The sequence below is a fragment of the Mesoplodon mirus genome (genome assembly GCF_964341445.2).
Source record: "Mesoplodon mirus genome assembly, chromosome: 11".
Classification (NCBI taxonomy): Eukaryota; Metazoa; Chordata; class Mammalia; order Artiodactyla; family Ziphiidae; genus Mesoplodon; species Mesoplodon mirus.
In genome coordinates, this window is record NC_138987.1 from 14,008,081 (window position 1) to 14,018,010 (window position 9,930).

At 39.0% G+C, this 9,930-nt stretch overlaps 1 pseudogene across 1 annotated transcript; it reads left to right on the forward strand.

Annotated features, from left to right (window-relative positions):
* Positions 1-6,376: 6,376 nt before the first annotated feature.
* On the forward strand, positions 6,377-7,637 carry LOC309812360 (zinc finger protein 641-like; annotated as a pseudogene). Its single transcript has one exon. The product of its transcript is annotated as a zinc finger protein 641-like (transcript).
* The last annotated feature ends 2,293 nt before the right edge of the window (positions 7,638-9,930 follow it).

A 9,930-nucleotide genomic window follows, 5' to 3' on the forward strand; every position in this document is an offset into this window, starting at 1 on the left:
ATAATATTTAATTTATACCAGTGGGAGTATATGAAAAACTGAAAATGTAATCAATGAGAAAGAATTTCTTTGATTAATTTTTTAATGCATTAGGTCAGTTCTTTACAATCTTTTTTTTTTTTTTTTTTTTTTCTTTTTGCGGTATGCGGGCCTCTCACTGTTGTGGCCTCTCCCGCTGTGGAGCACAGGCTCCGGACGCGCAGGCCCAGCGGCCGTGGCTCACGGGCCCAGCCGCTCCGCGGCATATGGGATCCTCCCAGACCGGGGCACGAACCCGTATCCCCTGCATCGGCAGGCGGACTCTCAACCACTGCGCCACCAGGGAGGCCCTTTACAATCATTTTTATATTATGGCACACAGAGAGTATGATCATATCAGTGTGATATACTGCAGTAAACTGATGAAACTGCTTGATGGGCCCAGGAGCTCTGACTGTCCTTGGCTCTCCAAAGTCGTCCAAGGGGTATGAGTATCAATATCAATATAATGTTTACCTATTGAGAAATTCCACGTTAAGCCACAATACTTCACTGTGTTTATTATTGATACAATGGCCATCAGCCTTATTCTAGCTTCATTTAACAAATCCTTATCACTTCATTTTGGGTGGTAGGAAACAGCAACAAAACCTAACCCGTGACACAATTTTTTATCAAACTTTGGCAGACTTGATGCTCCAACCATAAGTACCATGAAAAATGGTAGCCACATGGAAATAATAACCAAAAGCAGAAAATATATACTTTATCATAGGGTCAATATCTGATAATTTCTGAGACTCATGCATATCTTTATTCCACGATTGTGTCTGACAAAAAAAAACCAGATTTATAACTGAATGAAAGACATAAAAATTCTTAGTGACATTGTCTTTTTTCCGCCTCAATTCATTGAAAATAGAAAGTTTCTCTTTCTAAAAGAAGCAAAAGAGATCCAAACTATATGGCATCACTGAATGACAGTGAATTTCTTTCCACTGAATATTTGAAAAGAAGACTGGAAATATTTAACAGGTAAATTTGCCTATCTTTATATTCAGGTTGATCAAGTTTTACTGAGACTTTAAATTTCTTAATAATACTGGTCAATGATTCCAGTTGCTGGGTTAAAATTGTAGCTCATCATTTCCCTTCTGAACTTTTTATAAAACTTTATCTAAAGAATCAGTAGTCATTGTTGGCAAAGCACATGCTCCTCGCAAAGAAGTGCTTTGATCAGCAATAATGTCAATGAAGATATTAGTCTTCCCTTTCTAAATTCAATACTATCACAGTCTCCTAAAAATAATAAAAATGAAGTATAATGCTTGGGTTTGTACAATGAAGCTGTTATGTTAGAATACTGAGAGTGATCAGAGGTCTGCTGAGAGAAAACTTAACCTAATAAATCACTGGCCTCTATTCCAAGTGTAAGATCCTTCCTGATTGAAAAAGAGAAATGTTTGAGCTTGAATCACATTCTTTTTAAAAAAAAGAATCAGCATCAGCTTTGACTTTAAGGCATCAATCTATTTTAGTGCCATCCATCTATCAGCTTTCAATTAACTAAATAGTTATTATTAGTCATTTGTTGGACTGATACTTGGTTTCTTTGATTTTTTTTTTGCATTAATACCAAAATCAGCATTTAAGTTTTAAATAACTGAATCCTAAAATTGAGAAGATTATGCATTGAGCAAATATGTATTTTAAGGCTATATGTTATAACTTAGAAATGGGGGGCCTCAAGTCCAAGGATTGAAGGACCTCTGCTCAATTTCACCTAATACAAGAATCTGTAACCTCTGACTTTTTGCAGCGATTTTAATAAATTACCTTAAAAATTTTAGAAATAATATCTTTTTTACAAGGAACTATTTCCACTTTTTTTGTTGTTGTTGAATAACATTTTTTAGCTGTTTTATTCACACAAACACTTATTTGTTCATTAATACTTATTCATTAGATGTGCATTTATTAAATACCTACTATGTAGCCAGCCTGTCTTTTGTAGTTGAGAAAACTAATGAAAAGTCATGGTGTCCTCTAAAATTTTTTGGTTTTCTTGGGGGCTGGATATTTAAGTTACTAATTATGGCTATGTAGTAAGTGTTCTCAGAGAGGTAGATTTTATGAACTAAGCGAAATGAACTATGTGAATGAAGTTTAGGGTTACAACGTTGGGTGAAAAGCAAATCCCAGATGATTACTTAAACTCTGACAATATTTCTGAAAAGCTAAAAAACAAGCACAACCAAATATTTAGGGATACCTCTGAAACACACTGAAATAATAACATTGATGATGATGATGATGATGAAAGCTTTAGGGAATAATAAGTCAGAATAATTGCTAAAGGGGAAGAGATCACTGAGAAACACCAGCTAGATGTAACAATATTGGTATTGTAACCTAAACTGGGTGGTAAAATGTGTTAATTTTATTATTATAATTCATAGCATGAGTATGTGTTTTCTGGGTATGTATGATTTTGTTGAATTGTTTTACTTTTTATTAAGGAAAATTTCAATCTTATACAAATGTAGAGACTAGTATAATATACCTCATGTTCATGTCACCAGCATCAGTGTGGATTAATTTATGGAAAATTTCATTTAATCCAACGCCCCACCCACATTATTCCCTTGATAATTTTTTTAACATATACATATATCCACCCTTTTTCTGATTCCTTTCCCATATAGGCCATTACAGAGTATTGAGTAGAGTTCCCTATGCTATACAGTATGTTCTTATTAGTTATCTATTTTATAAATAGTAGTGTGTATATGTCAGTCCCAATCTCCCAATTTATCCCTCCCCCTCCCTTACCCCTTGGTAACTGTAAGTTTGTTTTCTACATCTGTGACTCTATTTCTGTTTTGTAAATATGTTCATTTGTACTGTTTTTTTAGATTCCACGTATAAGCGATATCATATATTTGTCTTCCTGTCTGGCTTACTTCACTCAGTATGACAATCTCTAGGTCCATCCATGTTGCTGCAAATGGCATTATTTTTGTTCTTTCTTATGGCTGAGTAATATTCCATTGTATATATGTACCACATCTTCTTTATCCATTCCTCTGTCGATGGACATTTAGGTTGCTTTCATGTCCTGGCTATTGTAAATAGTGTTGCAATGAACATTGGGGTGCATGTATCTTTTCGAATTATGGTTTTCTCTGGGTATATGTCCAGGAATGGAATTGCTGGGTCATATGGTAGTTCTATTTTTAGTTTTTTAAGGAACCTGCATACTGTTCTCCATACTGGCTGTACCAATTTACATACCCACCAACAGTGTAGGAGTGTTCCCTTTTCTCCACACCCTTTCCAGCATTTATTGTTTTTAGATTTTTTGATGATGGCCATTCTGACCGGTATGAGGTGATACATTATTATAGTTTTGATTTACATTTCCCTAAAAATTAGTGATGTTGAGCATTTTCTCATGTGCTTTTTGGCCATCTGTATGTCTTCTTTTGAGAAATGTCTATTTAGCTGTTCCACCCATTTTTTGATTGGGTTGTTTTTTTAATATTGAGCTCCATGAGCTGTTTGTATATTCTGGAGATTAATCCCTTGTTGGTTGCTTTGTTTGCAAATATTTTCCACAATTCCATTATCATTCTTTAAAAAATTAAACCTAATTCCTCAGAATTGTCAAACATCCAGTGTTTAAATTCAAATTTCCTGTTATCTCATTATTTTTAAAAGTATATATATATATATATAGTTAAAATTAGGATCCATACAAGGGACAACCATATATTAAATCTATAGGTTCCCTTTCATATGTTTTTTCTTCATTTTAAAAATGGACTTTTTTCAAACAGAAGTTTTAGGCCCACAGCCATATTGAGCAGAAGATACAGAGATTTCCCACATACTCCCTGCCCCCACTTATGCAGTATCCCCCGTTATCAACATCCTCCACCAGAGTGGTACATTTGTTATAACTGATGAACATACACTGACCCATCATAATCACCCAATTCATAATTGATATTATGGTTTACACAGTCTGTGGTTTGTACAAATGTATCCACCATTATGGTATCATACAGTGTATTTTCACTGCTCTAAAAATCTGTGTACTACCTCTTCATGCCTCCCTCCCCCATAACTCCTGACAATCACTGATCTTTTTTATTTTCCACATAGTTTTGCTTTTTCCAGAATGTCACATAGTTGGAATCATACAGCATGTGGCCTTTTCAGATTGGCTTCTTTCACTTAGTAATATGTATTTAAGGTTCTTCTATGTCTTTTCCTGGCTTGATAAATCTTTTCTCTTTAGTGATGAATAATATTCCATTGTCTGAATGTACCATAGTTTATTTATTTATTCACCTATTGAAGGACATCTTAGTTTCTCCCAAGTTTTGGCAATTATGAACAAAGTTGCTATATATATCTGTGCACAGGTTTTTGTATGGACATAATTTTCAATCCTTTGGGTAAATACCAAGGAGCATGATTGCTGGATCATCTGTGAGGTTGTATAGTGTTATTTGAAAATGTATTTGGATTAGTTATAATGTATATATATATATTGCAAAGTCTAGGGCAACCACTGAAATAAAGTTTTTAAAAAAAGTATAACTGATATGCTCACAGTGTGAGTATACCAGATCATCCTAATTCCTCCTTCCATACCTTGTATAACTGCTGTCATTCATTTCACTTATACATAGGTATATATATATATTAATATATGTCTATATATACATACATAGTTGAATACATTGTTGCTATTATTATTTTGAACAATTAGGTCAATTGAAAATAAGAAAAATAAAAGCTTTTATTTTACCTTCACTTGTTTCTTCTCTGATGCTCTTCCTTTCTTCATGGATACAAGTTTCTGTCCTATAGCATTTTTCATCTGTCTAAAGAATTTCTTTTAACATTTCTTGCAGTGTAGATCTCTGATAACAAATTCCCTCAATTTTTGTTTCTCTCAGAAAGTCTTTATTTCTCATTCACTTTTGAAGAATAATTTCGCACAGTATGGAATTCTAGGCTGATGTATTTTTTTTTTCTCAATACTTTAAATATTTCACTCCATTCTTGCGTTACTTGCATGGTCTCTGAGAAGTTAGAAGTAATTCTTATCTTTGTTCCTCTGTAGTAAAATGTTTTTCCTCTGGCTTCTTTCAGTATTTTTCTTTATCTTTGATTTTTTGTAGTTTGAAAATGATACGCCTAGGTTACGTTGTTTGTTTGGGGTTTTTTTGTGTGGTTTTTTTTTTTGGTGGGGACAGTTGGTCATTTATATGGTTTCGTGTTCTCTGAGCTTATCAGATCGGTGGTTTGTTATCTGACAATTTGTGGAAATTCTCAGGGGGGGAGGAAAAAAGTAGAGAGTAGTACATTATTTTTCCAGACATTTCTTTTGTTCAGTTCTCTCTTTTCCTTTTGGAATTCCCATTACATGTATGTTACACCATTTGTAATTGTTCCATAGTTTTGGGATATCCTGTTCTTTTTTTAAATCTTTTTGCTCTTTGCTTTTCAGTTTTGGATGTTTTTAGTGAGATATCCTCAAGCACAGAGGTTTGTTCTTTCCTCAGCTCTGTCCAGTCTACTAATGAGCCCATCAAAGGCATTCTTTATTTCTGTTACAGTGTTTTTTATCTCTGGCATTTATTTTTGGTTCTTTCTTAGAATTTCCATCTCTCTGCTTACATATTCGATCGATTATTGCTCTATAAGAGCCTTAGCAGCTTTATTGAGATATAGTTGACATAAAAGATTGTATGTTTAATATGTATAATGGGATTATTTGATACACATATACATTGTGAAATGATTACCATAATAAATTAATGCATACATCATCTCAAATAATTACCATTTTTAAGCAGCCACATAGCACAGGGAGATCAGCTCCGTGCTTTGTGACCCCCTAGAGGGGTGGGATAGGGAGGATGGGAGGGAGACGCAAGAGGGAGGAGATATGGGGATATATGTATATGTATAGTTGACTCACTTTGTTATACAGCAGCAACTAACACAACACTGTAAGTAATTATACTCCAATAAAGATGTTAAAAAAAAACAAAACAGCACGGGCTCTGAGGAAGTGAGGGTAGAGGGGAGGGGCAGGCAGCACCCGGTAGGGAGGCACCGGACCTCAGGTCAAGACGACCGGGGTTTTCTGTCAGTGGTCTGGAGAGGCTCACATCTGGCCTGCAAAAGAGGCTTCCTATCAAGGGACTCTGCTGCTGGAGAGATGGAGAAGTGGGTCTCAGGTGTCCAGATATTTACCTAGAGGTAAAGTCCTGAAGGAGGACTTTCAAACGGAGCTAGAGAATGAGGAAGACATCTGGTGAATAGGGGGAATCCATGCTTTACATGTTAAAGGTCACAATTTGGGTTTGTAGCAAAAATGCTTTCAGAACAGATAGCAGCCCTGGGGACAGGATGGGAGTCAATGAGTGTTCAGCTGAATTGAGCAGAGCCCCAGGTGGAAAGGGGAAGCCAGGAAGAGGGACCATGGAGAACAGCACCAGGGCCCCTGGAGCACCTGTGCTGTGACCTTGAAGAGGAGCCACAGTCGCTTCAGGAGAAGGCTCAGTCGGCTCCCTGGGTTCTTGCCATTTCCCAGGAAGGGAGCCCTGGAGATTGGGGGATGGCAGCTGCACTCCTTGCAGCTGGATCACAGGGCCTGGTAACCATCAAGGCTGTGTCACTGTGTTCCTCTCAGGAGGAGTGGCAGAGCCTGGACCCTTCGCAGACAGACTTTTATGGAGAATACGTCATGCAGGGAAACTGGGGGATAGTGGTCTCTCTAAGATTTCCAATCCCCAAACTGGATATGCTTTCTCAACTAGAAGGAGGAGAAGAACAATGGGTTCCTGACCCCCAGGACTTAGAAGAGAGGGACATTCTGAAGGTCACATATACAGGAGATGGAAGTGAGCACAAAGGGGGTACCCCTGAACTAGAAGCAGAACCTCCCAGAACGTTATCTAGTGTGTCTGAAGATACCGTTCTCTGGAACCCAGAGCAGGATGAGAGCTGGGATTCCATGCCCGGGAGCTCCACAGGCATGCTCCTTGGCCCACCGTTTCTTCAGGAAGATAGCTTCTCAAACCTTCTGTGTAGCACAGAAATGGATCCCCCGTTAAGACCGCACACACGCCCCCAGTGTGGGAAACAGTTTGTGTGGGGCTCCCACCTTGCCAGGCACCAGCAAACACACACTGGGGAGAGGCCCTCCAGCTGCCTCAAGTGTGAGAAGAGCTTTGGGAGAAGACATCACCTGATCCGACACCAGAAAACCCGCCTACATGACAAACCCAGCAAGTGCTCTGAGTGTGGCAACAATTTCCGTTGCAACTCCCATCTGGCCAGCCACCAGAGAGTACACGCAGAAGGCAAGTCCTGCAAGGGCCGAGAGGCTGGAGAGAGCCCCGGGGCTCGGAAGCGGCAGCGCACTCCACCAGTGCCAAAGTGCCACGTGTGCACGGAGGGTGGGAAGAGCTTTGGCCGACGGCACCACCTGGTGAGACACTGGCTGACGCACACCGGGGAGAAGCCCTTCCCGTGCCTGCGCTGTGAGAAGAGCTTTGGCCATAAACATCACCTGGACCCACCAGGGACAGGGTCCCCGGAGCAGCTGGGACAGAGGGACATCTGTCTTTTGAAATCTGTTTCTGTTGCAGCTGTGGTCACATCTTTCAACCGGTGCTACCAGAGTCTCTGCCAGAGCTGACCCTCTCCTGCACCCCCGTGGCCAGAGTCATGAGTCCCAGCCCATCCCTAGAAAGATGATGTTCCAGCATTGGCCAGAGTATTTCTCACCAGTTCTATGAGATGCCACATAAAGTAGAGTTCTTTGGGCAAAACTTTTGGGAAACAATGCCTACTGCATGGGCTGATATTCAGCCTGAGCCCATTCTCCAGGGTACAGTGGTACCAGCAGTTTTTGGCTAAGGCCCAAACTGCTTGGATTGGTTGGTTGGAGCTTATGCCATACCAGTCATTAAATATTTTGAGTATCACCCTTCCATAACATAACTATTCTCTCTCTCTCTCTCTCCCTCTCTCTCCCTCTCCTTCTCTCTCTCTCCCTCTCTCTCTCTCTCTCTCTCTCTGTATATATATATATTATATATATATATATAAAATATATATATATATGAAGAGAAAGACCATATTGGCATATTAAAGGCTCTGAAAATTTATGCAGTAGAGCAAAAAAACAAAAAAACAAACAAACAAAATTCAACAGTGAGATACCATTATGTACCTATTAAAATGGCTAAACTGGGGGGAAAATTACCATTTTTTGTTGTTAGTGGTGAGAACATTTAGGATGTACTCTTTTAGGCACTTTCAAAAATACTATATGGTATTGTTAATTATAAACACTGTGGTGTACATTAGATCTCTAGAAGCTATTCATCTTACTGGAAGTTTATACTCTTTGATCAACATCTTCCCTTTTCTCTCACCCCCCAGCCCCTGGCATCCACCAATTTACTCTCTGTTTCTATGAGGTTGAGCCTGTGGCGTCTTAATCACAGCTGTTTTAAATTCCAAGTCCGTTCATTCCAACATGTCTGCCATATCTGGGTCTGATTCTGATGCTTGCTTTGGCTCTTCAAACGGGGGGGGGGGGTTGTTTTGTTTTGTTTTTGCCTTTTTGTATGTTTAGTAATTTTTTTCCTGATAGCTAGAAATGATCTATTGGGTAAAAGGAACTTCTGTAAATAGGCCTTTCCTAATGAGGTGGTGAGATGTGGAGGGAGGGTAGCATTCTATAGTCCTAGGTCTCAGTCTTTAAGTGAGTTTGTATCTCTGGGCTGTGAACCATACACAGCTTCACATTTTCCTTAAGTGGGATAGGATGACTACAGGCAGCTGGAGTTGCGAATTCCCTCTCCCCCAGGTCAATTAGGCTCTGGTAAAACCTCAGCAGTTTAGCCTCTAGTTAAATAGTTTCAGCTGTGGGCAGACCTTGTTAAGAGTAGAATGCTGTGGCGTGTTTCAGAATGGTTCCTTTTCCCTTTCCCCTGCCAGAAGCACAAGGTGATTTTTCTCCCACATTCACTGTGAGAACCTGGTGGAACTCTTGGAGGTAAAATTCACAGAAGCGCGGCGTCCCCCTAATGACTGGTCCTCCTCTGGTTTTTATCTCTCGGAGGCGTCCATGTTGAGCCTTCACCAGTTCGTCAGTTACAGTTCGGATTTCCCCGCCTGGTTCCTGCAGAGGCTTGTGCTCCTGGTAAGTTGTGATTCTTTATATTCCTCTGTTGATATCTACAATCTTGGGGACAGCGGTTTGCCCTGTGACCTTGCTTCTCTTACGGAGCTAAGAAAAGTTGTTGGTTTTTCAGTTTGTTCTGCTTTTTACTTTTTGTTCGGAAGATGTAGCGACTTCTAAATTCTTACATGTCAGACTGGAAACCAGACTAGAAGTCTCTTTTTTCTTAACCAGTCTGTTGTAGAGTCTTTAGTTATCTATGTGAATTTTATTGCATTTTGCTGGGTCTGTCCTTATAATAGCATTTAACATCTTTCTCTGTACTCTGCAAACTGGTAATTGGCGGAAGAAGTTTGATCTGATTTCCTTTTAAATTTTTGGCAAGATTGCTTACAGATGGTATATATAGTTCTCTAAGGAAGTTTGCGATATCTGGATAGCTCTGTTTTTGTGATGTTAGCGGCCACTGATATTGCACAGATTCATTAATTCACGTGGGGTTGTAAAATGATGATATTCTATTGCCTTTTGCATTTGTTATTTGATTAACTTCTCTAAAAAGAAACCTCCCCTCGTCAGCTATCTGGTTACCAAAAGTTGCAGTTGGTATAGGAAAGGCAGAACAAAGGCTTGTTTCGCTTTACCAGTTTTCAAGAAAATGAGTGATTCTCAAGCATTCTGCATTGATGCACAATAAGTTTTACTTATCACTGTAAACTCAAGGTTTAAGT